At 37.3% G+C, this 17255-nt stretch overlaps 1 pseudogene across 1 annotated transcript in view; it reads left to right on the top strand.

Annotated features, from left to right (window-relative positions):
- The window catches only part of LOC306867262 (von Willebrand factor D and EGF domain-containing protein-like), a 175087-nt pseudogene that overhangs the window by 62709 nt on the left and 95123 nt on the right, over positions 1–17255 (top strand). The window contains exons 23-26 of the transcript in view: positions 133–228; positions 354–449; positions 1033–1128; positions 1252–1347. The product of the transcript in view is annotated as a von Willebrand factor D and EGF domain-containing protein-like (transcript). The remainder of the gene's footprint in view (positions 1–132; positions 229–353; positions 450–1032; positions 1129–1251; positions 1348–17255) is intronic.

The following is a 17255-nucleotide window of genomic DNA, read 5'->3' as shown; positions in this document are numbered from 1 at the left end:
GTTTACAGAATCTGTATACGTTTTCGCTTCCTGCGCTTCAGGGCCGCAGATGGAGGCAAATATGTGTTTGCCTTTTGACGGAGTGAATCTGACCATGTGTTATTTGTGTTTGCATGCCATTTGTGCCTTCAGCCGTGTGCAGACATGCCTGCGGTAGAAACATGGAGTGTGCGGCCCCCAACACGTGTCGCTGCAAGAAGGGATTCATTGGTCCCAATTTTGAAACGGGTCACAAATAAACACACACCAATATTTATAATGTTTTAAATATGGTCATAGGTACAATCACATACACAAGGACTCATTTTTGAAATAACGTAATTGTTGAAATATGTAATTTTGGATTCTCACAGCAATCTGCAGTCCAGCCTGCCTGAACGGAGGGAAATGTGTGGGGCCAGATGTATGCGATTGCATGTCAGGTTACCATGGAGAGGCTCGTGAAAACAGTAAGAGAGCTTAAATTTCATTGCCATTCAGCACTAGTGTAAATAATGTGAAAAAAGTGAATTTTTCCAATTTTGCAGTTTGAAGGTGTTTTTAAATTAATGTCTTTATGGAATGGCTTCACAAGTGGTCTTTTTTTATTGTCAAAAGCTTTTTGTTTGTCACAGCCTTTCGTTTATGAACCGTGATTTGCTTCTTTTTTTAATGGTCAATAGCCTTTTTTTTACATCACAGCCTTTAATTTATGAACCATGATTACAAGTTGGAGTGTTTTTTTTATAAATTTAATAGGAGACGACATTGTTTTGAGAGCATTTAATTTGACAAATGTTTGCATACACATTTTATGTTCAGGAAAATGATTGTCCATTTTATATCTGGTTAATTTTGTGTCAAATAGCAAGCAGATGGCCTCAAGTATTATGTTTTTGGTACCATTTTGCAAATCTGCACCATTTGTGCTTTCTATAAAGCGGCAAGAGCCAAATAATCTGCACAGACTTGATGAGCAATGCATTAGCGGTTTGCTTTTTGTGATATATGACTTTATTTTATGTGCATTTGGTCGTATGAATATTCCCGCAGCTCTCTGCAGTTTGCCTTGCCTGCACGGAGGCACCTGCATGGGTCGAGACACCTGCTCATGTCCCTATGGCTTTGTTGGGCCCAGATGTGAAACCAGTGAGTCCTGATAAAATTTGTTTGCTTGGAATTCATGCGCATGTGGATGTTAAACGTAATCTCTTGCACCCCTAGTGGTCACAGATGGTACAAATTGCATCTGTTTTGGTTTCATTTACACAGTGGTGTGCAACCGTCACTGTCAAAACGGCGGGAAGTGTGCATCACCGGATGAGTGCGAATGTCTGGCGGGGTGGACGGGACCATCATGCGAGACAGGTGAGAGAGTGTGTGTGTGGTTGGCTCCCAGTGGGACCAATCTCTTCTCACTAAATCCATCATATATGTGTGTGTGCTGCTTCCTGGTGGCATTTAGCTGATGTGGAACCTCTCTCTGTTCATTTTTCATTCCGTCCTGGCAGCTCAGAGAAAACACCAGCTATTAATTCAGCCTGATGATAACTTCCTCACGTCCACCTGTGAGGATCAATTACTATCAATTGAGCAGAGAGCCTTAGAGTAACAAATAGTTTTTATTAACATAAATAATACTTTAAACCAATATACGTCAATGCTGATGGTGTTATAGCAATAAGGTGATGCAATAAGATGTTGCCATAGGTAAGGGTTGTTTTTTTTGGGGAATAGAGAGAGATTTCAATCTCATATATATATATATATATATATATATATATATATATATATATATATATATGAGATACACACACACACACACACACACACACACACATATATATATATATATACACACACACACAATATTTACAATAACATACAAAAAGAATAGTGGCACACTCGCCAGCTTAAAGCAAAGAAAGTAAGATTAACTATAAAGTTGAAACCACAGGACAGTAATATAACAAAGGTCTAAACAGATCAAGGTACACACTACTCACTTATCAACACACAAAAAAAAGATCAATACTATGTCACCACGAAGGTCAATTCACAACACACAACAATGCCAACAACTCTCTCTCAATCTCCCTTCCACTTCCAACGTCCCACTATTTCAAAAGACGCTGGATTTCCCAGGGAGGAATCAGCAGGTGCGTCTTTCACGTCCAATTAGGGCGGAGTCACCTAAGAGCAAGAGAAAGAGAAAAAGAGAGAGAGAAAGAACTACGTCCCCAGACGTAACAATACACATACATACATACACACATACACATACATACACATACATGCATATATACACATACATACATGCATACATGCATATACACATACACATAGATACACACATATGTGCACATACGCACACACACACATATATATATATATATATATACATATATATACTTACTTTTACTTTTGTCATTTAGCAGACGCTTTTGTCCAAAGCGACTTACAAATAAGAAAAAGTAACTAAAAGTAAAAGTTACAACTCTATAAATACTATATACTTACATATTTAAGAAAATAAAGAAATTAAATTGACACATGCATATAATATTTCAATAATAAACAAATAAATGGAAAAACTAAAATAAAAAGAGATACTTCTATCCAGGGCTTGAAAACGAAAAAAAATGTCAATCGGTTCACTCCGAGCAGAATCGATATTTTAACATTTCCGTTCCTGCGTTCCTCTGTATTATTACCGTTCGGAAACCGGTTTGAGTAGAAAAAATAATGGTTAATACCGTTATTTTTAAAATTGTCTTTATTATTATTATTATTATAGGCAAAGTACTGAGTTTTCTTTACACAAAAAAAAAAAATACAGAAAGAGATGGTATCTTAACCCGCTGCGCTAATAGGCTATACAGCATCATCTTTTGATTTTTACATTTCTAAATGTAGGCTACTAAACAAAATTAAAAAATTCTTTAATGTCTTTAAAGCATTAATAGATTTTTTTTTAAGATGTTTGCTGCAAATTGTAAAAAAAACAAAAAACCGCTACTTGCATAAAATGTTTTGAGGGAAAAAAAACATAGGCTAAGCCTGCATTTTATTAGCCTATTATTCAGAAATGTAGGCTAAAATGCCGGTAAATCAACATTTTTTACAAACATTATAAACACTAGGGATGTGCGCTACGACTAATTTGACTGTCGTTTAAACTGAAGTTTTGTATCCGACTAGTCTAAAAGCTAGAAACCCCCAAAAAATGGCAAAAAAAAGTGCGTGTGTCTATATAACAGCCTACACTTGAAATACTTAAATCTTTGAATCACACTGTCAAATCCCTCAATTAATTCTGCTAAAAATAGGTCATGATTATGCTTGCCTCGCGTTATCATCATTTAATATTACGCGGTCGTTAAACAGAAAAAAATAAAGAGCATACACTCAACAGAGCCCTGCACGGCCCTCAAATTTAGGCCCTAGCCCGGCCCTGGCCCGAGACGCTCAGGCTAGGCCCGGCCCACGTCCGACAGCTTATCAGAATTTCCGACCCGAGCCCTTTTTTTCCCCCTTCTCCTAAAACAGTTTATACTACCGTTTCGGCTATTATAATAATTTTGCCATTACACACAAAACGGAACTATTTTATTTTGTTTTGTTTTTTTATTAAGTTAATTTAGAAAAACGTTGGGAGTATTTTTGTTCATTAAATAGCCTATACGTTTAACCTAAAGTAACGACCAAGCGGCCAGCGGCATGAGCTGATCATAGCCTATGTTTGATAAATTTAGCCTTCTCATATCATCACGACTTGCCTAAAATAAAATCTATAGATATACTAAAACAGTTCAAGTATATAACAATGTTTAAACGTTAAACCTGCTATAATAATAATGTGCGCTAGCCTATATGTAAGTTTGTGCGGAGAGTGGAAGCTAAAGCGCGCTCTGCAGGACATGGAGGCACCAGCAAACACTTGGATTGCTTTCAGTGGAAACAAATTAAAATAGCCTACGCCGTCATTTTTTGTTTGTTTGTTTGTTTGATAAAGGTAAGAATAATACATCATTCCGACCTGTAAAGGGTCTACTTGTATTTGTGCGCACTCACAATACCAACAAAAAGGTAGTTCTTTTATAAAACAAAGAAAACAAACATGATGTGCTTTCTGCCGTCTCATCTTGAACAGGAGCGCTTCATAAAAATGAACCGAAGCTGAGCGAATACATGCCTCACAGACATGATAAATATATCTATAGAAAGCTTTAAATTATCACTTAACGAAATAAAAAATTGAAAACAAAAACTCTTTTATTATAATCTTAATCATAATAAAATGCATTTCTCTCTAAAGGCGCGTGTAATGAGGAGACGGTGAGTCAGGATCAGCAACTTCATCCTTGCGACACGGACTCAGAAAACATTAGTTTATTAGTAAATAGTTCAAATATCTCCTTACTATTTCCCGCAGACACATTCATGGTTATGTTTGCTGGGGTTTTGCAGCAAGCTTTAGCCTATTGTGTGCATTTGAACACAGAACTATTCCGCTGCGCTGAAGTCACCTGCTGCTGCAGGACACTAAACACCATCAAGCTTGTTTTTTTTTTTCATCACTAATCGATAGATGTCTACAATATAAAAATAATTTTGCAGGGCTCTAACACCCATAAACCGGTGCATAGCTTATTTATTCAGATCGGCTGGAGCAATGCAGAAATGGAAAATCAATCAATAGACTGACAGAATTCTTCATTTTCATATAAAGTTAGCCAACATATAAAAACAAAAGTAAAAAAAATAAATAGGAACGTTTATCAAGGAATAGCATTAAAATGGCTTTAAAAAATTTACTTTATGTTGGCTATATTGTCTAAAAACAAAAGAATGCTAGAAAGACTGGACTAAACGATTCTGCACTTGAAAAAAAAAACAAACAAAAAAACTCGCTCGGCAGGAACTGAAGTCACAGGCATGCAGAGAGTTTCGAAAAGAGCCTGGAAATCCCGCAGCACCACCGAAGTGGGTCTTCGTTTAAAAGAATAGATCGCGTGCATGGGATCACGGACCGCAGCGACGTATGAAAGATTGACATTGCTGGCTTTGGCTAGCCTCCAAGCTAAGGCATAGGTCTTTCGTGTGGTCATTCTAAGCTCGGCGCAACTGACGTGAAGACAAGGCATGAGAGGTCTGAGGTAAAAATGTAGTTTCTGCCCAGATATGCTTTTAAAAATATTTAAATATTTTGATATGTATTCTTTTTCAAAAGTTTTATTTTAACTTATTTAAAATGTTTTAAAATGTAACGTTAAAATGATGGTAATTTGAATGATAAAATGTTTTTTTGGGGGGGGGGGTTTCTCTCGTGTAATCGACTATTGTTTTCAGTGTCGACTAGTAGGAGCTGTACCGTTTAGTCGACTAGTCGACTAGACCCGCACATCCCTAATAAACACAGCTAATTAGTTTCTCTCCACAACAAATCCTCTAAACTTAAGGATAGCCTATAGGCTATAAAAACGTCATTCCAAAAACAAATTAAAGGTGAAACTTCCCCGGTAGGAGGGGACGTTCTCGCGACCTTGCGTAACGTTCCCTTAAAGTCCTGTAAAGGTGACGAAAGTCCCAAACCTTTACAGAACATTAGGGACGTTCCTAAAACGTCCTCTTTTGGTTTTGAAAGTGCTGCTGTTCAACGTTCCCAATATGACGTAAGGGGAACGTCCCCTATTGGCAGTGTTGGGGAAGCTACTCTGAAACTGTAGTTTGACAAGCTACAAGCTACTCGTAAGTTAAAGTAGTTAAACTACAGTCAAGCTACCCTTTTGGAAAAGTAGTTAGCTACACTACAAGTTACTATCAAAAAGTAGCTAGCTACATTGAAACTACTTTAGATTTTTTTGAACAACGTATATTATAAATAACTGAATAAGTGTCTGAGGAATGTTTTAAGTAAAATATTTAGTGTTTAAAACAATGCAATACTATTATGATTTCAAAGAGTATTGTTTTATTACACACAACACTCAAATATCTCAGACTGTTACAAAAAGTGTAACCTTTACTTGTCGTTTTTTGAGAGACATGAACTTGGACAAATAAGGCCATGGGTAATTAACTTTAGTTGTTTCTCTCTCCATCCTCCAAATCTGCCGCCACGTCTTGCTCCATCATGGATAATATGGGTGTGTCAACCCACTTCTTTACGTCAGTGAACTGTTAGCCGCAAGATGCGTGATTAAACAACAGGTGGCGGTAATGGCAAAAAATGAGTTTGTAATCTAACAAGAAGAATATCCTTGCATCGCGCTGATTCGCGCAGGCTCGACAAAACGCAATGTAGCTTTTGCTCGCGCTACACCGCTACTTGCTGCAAAAAGTAGTTAGCTACTGGAAAAGCTACACTGTTTAAAAAGCAACTGAGCTACTGCCAAGCTACTGAAAAATGTAGTTAAGTTAGTAGCGTCGCTACTTGTAGTTAACTACTCCCCAACACTGCCTATTGGTTATTCTATGGTCACATTAACAACGTTACAAAGAGAACATTTGGGACTTTAACAGAACGTTCCCACATGGTCCTCTGTTGGTCATATAATAACGTTCCCGATATGACTTACGGGGGACGTTCTGTATTGGTTATTCTATGGTCACATAACAACGTTACAAAGAGAACATTTGGGACTTTAACAGAACGTTCCCACATGGTCCTCTGTTGGTCATATAATAACGTTCCCGATATGACTTAAGGGGAACGTCCCGTATTGGTTATTCTATGGTCACATAACAACGTTACAAAGAGAACATTTGGGACTTTAACAGAACGTTCCCACATGGTCCTCTGTTGGTCATATAATAACGTTCGTGATATGACTTAAGGGGAACGTCCCGTATTGGTTATTCTATGGTCACATAAAAACGTTACAAAGAGAACATTTTGGACTTTAACAGAACGTTCCCACATGGTCCTCTGTTGGTCATATAATAACGTTCGTGATATGACTTAAGGGGAACGTCCCGTATTGGTTATTCTATGGTCACATAAAAACGTTACAAAGAGAACATTTTGGACTTTAACAGAACGTTCCCACATGGTCCTCTGTTGTTCATATAATAACGTTCGTGATATGACTTAAGGGGAACGTCCCGTATTGGTTATTCTATGGTCACATAAAAACGTTACAAAGAGAACATTTGGGACTTTAACAGAACGTTCCCACATGGTCCTCTGTTGGTCATATAATAACGTTCGTGATATGACTTAAGGGGAACGTCCCGTATTGGTTATTCTATGGTCACATAACAACGTTACAAAGAGAACATTAACATTAACAGAATGTTCCCACACAGTTCCCTTTTACTTAGATAGGGACATTTCATTCGGAACTGCGCTGGATGCAAAATACACCTTGCATAATCTGCAGAATGTTATTTATTTTACCAAAATCAGACGAATCATACAAAATTCATGTTATGTTTTATTTAGTACTGACCTTAATAAGATATTTCACATAAAAGACATTATAGTCCACAACATAAAATAATAGTTGAATTTATAAAAATGACCCAGTTCAAAAGTTTACATATTTGATTCTTAATACTTTGTTACCAGAGGGATCCACAGCTGTGCTTTTTTCGTTTTGTTTTTGTTTGTTTAGTGATATTTACTCACGAGTCCCTCGTTGGTCCTGAACAGTTAAACAGCCTGCTGTTCCTCAGAAAAATCCTTTAGGTCCCACAAATTCTTTGGTTTTTCAAAATTTTGTCTTCTGGAAAACATGTAAGTATCTTCTGTAGCTTCTAAAGGGCAGTATGCCTAAATAAAAAAACGGACACATCTTCATTTTTTTGCACACCTGGCTCTTAATGTTTTTCCTTCTGGAGCATCAATGAGAGTTTGATTCTTCTGTAATAGTTTTATATGAGTCCCTCAGTTGTCCTCAGTGTAGAAAGATGGATCTCAAAATCAAAGTCATTGTTGGAAAGGGTTCAAATACACAAAATGCTGGGAAACCAAATAATTTGTGGGACCAGATATAATTTTTCTGAAGAAAAGCAGGCAGTTTAATTGTTCAGGACAAATTTGGGATCCATGAACAACTATCACTAAACAAAAAAACAAACAGCTGTGGATCATAGCAACACAGTAGGGTATGTAAATGTTTGAACAGGGTCATTTTTATAAATTCAACTATTTTCTCTTTTGAACTATATAAACGTCTTTTATGTGAAATATCTTATTCAGGTCAGTACAAAATAAATGCTTTTTGTATGATCCCTCTTATTTTGGAAAAAATTATCAACATATTGCAGATTCTGAAAGGTGTAGGCTATAAAGTTTTGACCTCAACTGCATCTTCCTAAACATGCATTTATTTCAGCCAAGTTCTCATGAAAATAATAATCAAAAAAATAATTCAATCAAATAGTATATCTGTCATTTGCCTATATTTGTGGAACGTATAACAAAGGTCATGTAAAAAAAAAACTATAACAAAGGTCACGTGCGGCGTACGCCCCAATAGCGGCAGCGGAGGGGCGGGGCATCTATCCCAGCATCCGTTGATCCAGACTGAGGACATTTGGCGGTTTTTTTCCCGGCTAGCAGCGGTTTCTATGGTGAATAAATATGTCTCTAATTTGATTATCTATCAAGTAAAGTTATTTTAATAAGAACTTCTTGTGAAACGCTATTTTTCCGATAATGAAGCAAACGTTGAAGTTAATGAAGGTAATGTTGTGACCACACTTTGCGAAACCAAAGTCAGCATTAAGTTATCAACATTATCTCGTGAGAATTCGCTTCTATTTTTCGTAAAATGTGGTTCTACAAGATGTAACTTATATTTACTTGCGTTTGTATAGACACTGAAACGTTTTAACAGCAAGTTAAACTAATTCTGTCGTCAGGACAAAACGTAAATTATTTATGTATGAACAACTTAACTTAACCGTCTTACAACTAAATCCATATGAATATGCAATCGTGTCATTAACATTATTATATTGTATTTTTCATACCAAGGCATGTTTCTAACTGTGTTTAATAAGTGAAGTTTGCTCATTTAACTTTCTGCTGCTAACTGGTTTCGAATCCAGTTCAATAAGACTAGATATAACGTTAGTCTGTTTATAAACACTTAACGTTACAATTAATGTCATTTTCGGCATTAGTTTAATCATTGCATGTATTTAGTTTGCCGTACGTGGGACACCAAAGGCCTTTTCTCCGATATGATGTGACTGACAATTGAACACACACCAAAACGCAAAATAATTTCAAAAGTAATTAATTTGAATGCAAATCTTATGAAACTGCGTGTATTTGAAGCATCTTCCTCGCAGGCCGTTAGCATATAAACCCGCGCTGATGATGATGAGCTGCACATTCAGAAATAACTTCAAGAATCTTAACATGCAAGGCACTCGAATCAATTCTCCAAAAAAAAAGAAAGAAAATGTCTTGCTACGGTTCATTTTAGTAATAGTTAGTGTGATTGCACTTGTCTGTCTGTCATGTTTTTATTTATAGCCTACTGTACATATTTTAAGAAAATATGGCTTTAAAAGGTAGGAGTGGGATTTGCGGCTCAAAATAAATTTTGGTCTATTCTAATGCATTTCTTATTTTTTATATTCGCTGTAAAATGGGTAAGTTTAGGTTTGGGGATAGGTTAAGGGGTCTAAAAATCTAAATGTTATGTTTTAAATGTTTTAACACATTAACCAAATTTTGAAAATGTATGTGTTGTCCTTGGAAGCGTTACTAGCTAATACCTTTGTATGAACAATGAGACTGAGCTTAAACAAAAGATGTTGTATCAGAATTTTGTTTCTTTTTTAGTCATTTTTTCCTATAATGTAAGCCTTTTACAGTTGTCTTTTTTTGTGCCCGTTTTGTCCCCTTTGATTAGCAACGGACACTTATTTTGTACTACAGTGAATGCAATGCTCTAACAAAGTCTATACTATTCCCTTTGCTGTGCTTCCCAGACCCTGCCTTGTACACTGCTCTCATGCAAGCTGTGATGGCATCTCAGAAGGTAGGCTTGACTTGCAGAAAAATGGTGGTTATAACAAGAGATTTTTACATTATTAGGAGGATATATTGGTTTATAGCTGTTGTGTTAAATCCAAGCATGAACTATTTGAAATAATCAAATTGTGTAGCCTATATTGCCTATTTAAGGATTTGTTCACCTCAGAATGAAAATTTCCTGATAATTTACTCACCCCCATGTCATCCAAGATGTTCATACATTCTTTCTTCAGTCGAAAAGAAAATTAAGGTTTTTATTATTTCAGTGTAGGCCAATGAGTTGAAGGTCCAAATTGCAGTATCAATGCAGCATTAAAGGGCCCAAGATCCCAGCCCAGGAATAATAAAATGATTTGGTCATTTTCTAAATAAAAAAAAAGCAAAACTGTATATACTTTTTAACCACAAATGCTTGTCTTGCACTAGCTCTGCAATGCACGTCCACCATTTCAGCCAATATGTTATCATGTTGGAAAGGTCACACATGAAAAATCCTGGATTTGGTTCCTCAAAAACGCATTTCTTTTCAACTGAAGAAAGAAAGACACGAACATCTTTGAGGGCATGAGCATGAGTAAATTATCAGGAAATTTTAATTCTGGGGTGAACTAATTTTTTAAAGAAAAGAGCAACATTCCCCATTTCAACATGAGTTTCCGGTTACACCCAAGTTATCATGTTATAAAGTGCCAAATTTTCACATCTAATTAGATAAATAGTATATTGTTATTAACAAGATATGTTTCTTGTTATAATGTGATACGATTGTATGCCGTAATAACTAGAATTATGATTGTTATAACTAGGGCTGGGGCTTCATCTGTATTTTATAATTGGTTATATATATATATATATATATAATATATTATATATGTATTAACATCCTGCTCAATTTTGTCCAATAAAACTATGTTTATTTTAAAGGCAATGAAAACAAATAGGGAAAGTAGGCTATGCTCTCGTAACATTACAGTCTAAAAACAAAAATACTTTTTAAAGCAGAAGTTCAATTCTCTAAACAGGAACACAGATTAATTGCGTTATATTTAGATTACCCCATTACTGTTATCTGTAGGGATGGGTATCGTTAAGGTTTTAACGGTATTACTACTCTTACCGATACTGCTTATCGATCCGGTACTTTAACGGTATTCTTATCGGTACTTTTTGTTTTACTTTGTTTCTTTGTTCATGTTGTTACTGTATCTTATCATATGTATATAAAACACTAAAAATACCTGCACTTCATCAATTTGTAAATGCACCAGTGTGCAGGTATTTTTAGTGTTAAGGTACAGTAACAACATGAACAAAGTAAAACAAACTGACAAATACAATAAAACAAACTCACAAACGAAATGAAATAAACAGTGCTTTCATTTTTACCGAATAACGTCAGAGCTTATCGATACTCTGGTCTTTCATAATTTAGCCCCGAGACCGATTTAATACCGAGTTTCGGTACCAATCCCCAGTTATCTGCTATCATACAATACACTTAGGGATAAATTATACATATGAGTCCCTAGGGGTGGGCGATATGACCAAAATGTTATATCACGATATGACTAATTTTATATCACGATAACGATATATATCACGGTATAGTATTTTTTTAGTATACATTGTGTAAATTAATTAGCCTTCACTATGCTAATTGTATCTATCTATGATATATATAATTAACACGTGTATTATGTATATATTCTATACCTATATAAAAATATATCATTATAATTTTTTTTATTCTTATTAAAGTTACAAAAGTAATTTAGTCAAGAGCAGTGAGAGTTTTTCTAGCAATGTGCTATGATTAATATGAATGGCAGACAGAACAAATATTGGACAGCTTCCCCTTTAAGACCGAAGTCCGGATCCAATATACTGTTACATATGCATTTTTTTTTGCGACACCACGAAATAAACAAAAGAACATAATATGAAACGATAGACTTTTTATTTTGTCCATCCGATATATATCGTCATATCGCACAGCCCTACATATGACACAATTATTGTGCTTTTGCGCTATGCTTGTTTGGCATGCAGCAATGCTCATTCTCTGAACTTTGTGAAGTTTAGTGGAGAATCACATTCATAAGCCTCATCCACTTGACAGAAAAATTTAAATATTTCCATGGCTTGCTAACATTTACAGATGGAAAATATACCTGTGAAATGTAAGTTAAGCACTGAGGAAAAAAGCACATCTTAAACCCATTAAACAGTGCATGTAGTGTCTCTGTTAGCAGCATCTGACGGGGCAAGCCAATGCTATCGTGTTTACTATTTTATTTTATTGTACTATTTTATTATACATGGATATATTATACATGTATAGGAGAAATTGTGTTATACACTTTTCTTGCAGCAGCTCACTCTGTGTCCTCTGCTATTATTCAGATGTGCTCATATCAAATCTCTGCATATCGATATGAATGGTATTGACTCATACCATATCGCTTATTAAAAAAATATGTTGATATTGTATAAACTCGATATACCGCCCAGCCCTAGTTATAACAATAACATTTTAACTTTATAACATGATAATGATCCTTTTTTTCTGGTGTGTAAGCAAAATGCTTGCTTACAAAATTAATGATCTTTAGGTTTTCTACATAAATTACACGTCAATGTACCCATTTGCAGAGAAGAAAACACAGAGCTGTTTCACACAGCTGGATGTCTGCAGAAGCCAGGAAAAGAGAATACCAACGACTATGGCAAAGGGTGCAAAGAAAAAAGAGAAAAGTGCACAGAAATGCAGCTGGTCCTAGTACTATGCTTGACAGTGAAGCACACAATCCCAGACACACTATACCACTCCAGGACTCCGGCCTAAAAAATGCAGGGACTGGAGAATTTGATAGTGACAATGATGAAATGACGTTTATCAATATTGGCATCAATGCAGTCAATGGCGACACACTGCTACATCATACAATGGCTGTAGACACAGGGAATATGGATACAGAATCTTCCAGTAGTGACATAGATGAAGTGTTTTTTGAGAATTCTGCCAACATTGATATGCCCACTGACAATTTAGCTGAGGAGTTAAAGAAGTGGATTTGTGGCTATAACATCAAGCACAATGCTGCAGACGCACTGCTTAAAATTATCAGGAATCAAGGGCATCAACACCTGCCATCCACTGCTAAAACATTGTTAAAAACTGATCCTGTTGAAAGTCAAATGGTGTCCGGAGTGGAATGTGTTAAATTTGGAGTGACTGAACAATTAATCATGTGCTTGAATCGGTATCCTTACAATTATGCAAAAGACATCACTGAGATTGAGATTTCCCTCAATGTAGATGGACTGCCACTCTTTAAGAGCACTGGTAAATCTTTCTGGCCTGTACTCTGCACTGTACATCTAAAACCAGCAAGCACATTTCCTTTGGCCATTGCTCTTACTGAGGCCAAGCCCAAATCACTGGACTTCATTAAAGTCATATCAGATGAACTTAACATGATTTTAATGAATGGCTTCTCATGGGGAGAAACAACAGTCAATGTGAGATTGAGATGTATTACATGTGATGCACCAGCAAAAGCCATGCTGAAGTGTATCAAACAATTCTCGGGTTACTATGGCTGTGACAAGTGCACCCAAAAAGGCAACTGGAAGGGGCGCATGACGTATCAACAAGTGCATGGCCTCATGTTGAGGGATGATGTCTCATTCAGAGAGCAACACCAGCCAGAACACCATCAACAAAATACTGTGTCCCCTTTCAGCAATCTCCAAATTGACATGGTCAAGTCTTTTCCTGCTGATTACATGCACCAGTGCTGCCTGGGAGTGATGAGAAAATTGCTCCTACTGTGGTCACGGGGCAAGTCGGGGCATCGGCTATCACCAGCTCAGCTGAGGGATGTCAATCAGAGGCTAAGGAATTTGAGATGTGAGATACCCCATATTTTTGCCAGGAAGCCACGCAGTTTGGAGGAATTGGAGAGATGGAAGGCCACTGAATTCAGACAGTTTATGCTCTACACAGGCAAAGTTGTTCTGCAGGGAATCCTACCAGAAACACTGTACAGTCATTTCATGATATGAATATTTAAAATACCGCAATACCGGTGTATGTCTTTTAAACCACGTTCGGAACGCAACACTGTTTGTGAGGGGTCTCTTTTCACTGTTGCACTGTGGCGAGGACACAGCTGTATGTATTATTAAACGAGAAAGTTCTTAAACTGAAGCTGTAGAACTAGTAGAATGCGATGACACCGAAGAACTCATCCACAATATCCACATTGACCGCCGCTAATACCCCACCCCCTGCCATCAGCTCCCACATCCCAGCCAACATTCTATCACGGGTCCCGTGTGGGCCCCATATGGGCTGTAAATATGGGCCCTACATGGGTTTGTCCATGGGTTCCATGTGGGCCCCATCTGAAGTAGCCCATATGAATCTCATATGGGGCCTGACTGGGACCAATGTGGGGCCCAACTGGGCAACACATATAAGACCCATATTGGTCCCACTTATGACCCAGCTAACAATCCAAGGTGGGGCCAATATGGGGCCTAGATGGGTTTGTCCGCGGGTTCCACTTGGGCCCTTTATGAATTAGCCCACATAAATCTCATATAGAACCTGAATGGGGCCCAACTGGGCAACATACATAAGTTTTGAAACCCATATGGCATACACCCAGTATATGTGCCTGTTCTTATGAGGTTTTTTGACGCATCAAGCCTGAACAGTATTTATAATTATCAATTCTAATTTACCTGTGATAAGAAAAATAAAGAAATAACTGAATAATTGATAAAAGCAAAATCTGTATTTTAGTTAGGTAAATGTCAGTTTTTTTGCTTGAATATTCCACTGTTATTAATCTACAAAATCTCAACACATGAAAGGTGTAATTTAAAAAATAAATAAATCAGAAATTAAAATGTAAAAATACAGTATATCAAATACTTTATTATAATTCAGACATTTTCAATAAAACTGAAGTTTTTGTAGTGTTAAACACCAACGTTACCAGTTTAATTTAAAACAGGGTGATACTATCCCAACAGTTGATTTCACATAACCAAACTTATTTAACAATTAAAAAAATTATTAATAAAAAAAAAATAAAAATCAGTCAAGAAAAGAAAACTAGTGTTACTCCAAACCCATAAGAAATTATTTCATTTTTTAATTCAAGTGGTCTGAAAAGTCATGAATAGACTTTCAATGGAGAGACAGAAATGTCTTAATTTCATTAAAAAATTCAAAAATAAAATAAAAATTGCGTTTGGTCTCATACTGTATCGTGTATCTTATCAGTGTCTGCACTTGCTTGGCCATTTTTTGTGATTAATAGGAAAGTGGGTTCAAGCGCCAGCAGAAGGCAGTGTAATGAAATAGTCTTTAAGAGATGCAGTCTATCAGCGGAAGTTCAAGTCAGCTCGTAAGTGTATTTAATTGTCTCAGTGTTTAGCCGTTGCTAGGAAACGCTTATTTTATTTACTGTGTTGAGAGTTGCTGAAATCGTGTCCTGTAGCGGTGACTCTCTGAGCGGCAGGTGCTGTAGAGGCAGGTCCTGTAGCGGTGACTCTCTGAGCGGCAGGTCCTGTAGCGGTGACTCTCTGAGCGTCAGGTCCTGTAGTGGTGACTCTCTGAGCGGCAGGTCCTGTAGTGGTGACTCTCTGAGCGGCAGGTCCTGCAGCGGTGACTCTCTGAGCGGCAGGTGCTGTAGAGGCAGGTCCTGTAGCGGTGACTCTCTGAGCGGCAGGTCCTGTAGCGGTGACTCTCTGAGCGTCAGGTCCTGTAGCGGTGACTCTCTGAGCGGCAGGTCCTGTAGTGGTGACTCTCTGAGCGGCAGGTCCTGCAGCGGTGACTCTCTGAGCGGCAGGTGCTGTAGCGGTGACTCTCTGAGCGGCAGGTGCTGTAGCGGTGACTCTCTGAGCGGCAGGTCCTGTAGCGGTGACTCTCTGAGCGGCAGGTGCTGTAGCGGCAGGTCCTGTAGCGGTGACTCTCTGAGCGGCAGGTGCTGTAGCGGTGACTCTCTGAGCGGCAGGTCCTGTAGCGGTGACTCTCTGAGCGGCAGGTCCTGTAGCGGTGACTCTCTGAGCGGCAGGTCCTGTAGCGGTGACTCTCTGAGCGGCAGGTGCTGTAGCGGTGACTCTCTGAGCGGCAGGTGCTGTAGCGGTGACTCTCTGAGCGGCAGGTTCTGTAGCAATCGATGTATAAAATCATGTATAAATGTGGCTGACATCAATGTATAAATTAATTTATAATCCTTTATAAATTGCTTAAGAGCACTATCAAACTTCTAACTGCAGTACATACACGAAAACTTATACGTTACTTTTAAAATACTTAAAAAGATTTGTATGTGTGTGTATTACAGTTTAAAGCGTCTATTAGAGATAGTCATCTTTTGATATAGTTTATTTTGCTGTATTTTCATATACATGCGTAGCACAGTACTACTCAAAGAAACATGCATGAATGAGAAAGTGAAGTGTTGATGTTAATTAGGCTAGTCATTTAGCGCCAATATGCTGAAAAATAGCTGTGGGCTCATTGAGGTGTTCACGCATGCGCGAGGCGCGCGCACAGAAAGGCCTAAAGAGAACGGTGGTCTCAAAACTGTTTGAAATCCACCCTACCTGGCGTTCGAAAGCAGCATTTGTCCGCTTTTAGGAGCAAGTTATGTCAGATACTTTAAAAAGAACTAGTATTTTGCCATTCAAACACGGTTATTATAATAAATTGTGTGGAAATTCCGTTTTCCCTCAGATGAAAAAATGGCGGCTAGACGGCCACAAAATGCATCAGTAAAGCATAAAATAAACAACAATTGAGAAAAACAAAACTACACCTTACCGTCAACGAAAAAGACATGTTTTAAGCTTATGCAGACATTTTAGCGAGTACGCGGCCAGAAAAACAAAAATACAACATCATTATTTTAAAGGCTACATTACTTTAAAGGTAATTTATACTGTCAAAACAATGTTTCCAATACTTGCAAACGTGGATAATAAAATAATTTCTTGAAAATATGCATTTTACCTGCTTATTTTCGCTCCGATTGGTCCTCTGTGAACTGATAAAAGTGACTCTGGTCGTGCTGTCGCTCCACTGTGCTTAGAAGAGACTGTATCCTTGCGCCAGAGCGGGAATTTTTTTCTAATATTTAAAATCTTTACAGTTATAAATTTAAATGTACGCTTATTTGCAGCCAAGATCAATGACATATATTATGATATGATACTATGTGAAAAAAAAATCCAAACTAAAAACTGAATGTAAAAG

Source organism: Barbus barbus (genome assembly GCF_936440315.1).
Source record: "Barbus barbus genome assembly, chromosome: 49".
Classification (NCBI taxonomy): Eukaryota; Metazoa; Chordata; class Actinopteri; order Cypriniformes; family Cyprinidae; genus Barbus; species Barbus barbus.
Note: the sequence above shows the minus strand (reverse complement) of the source record. Positions and strands in the feature narration are given on the sequence as shown.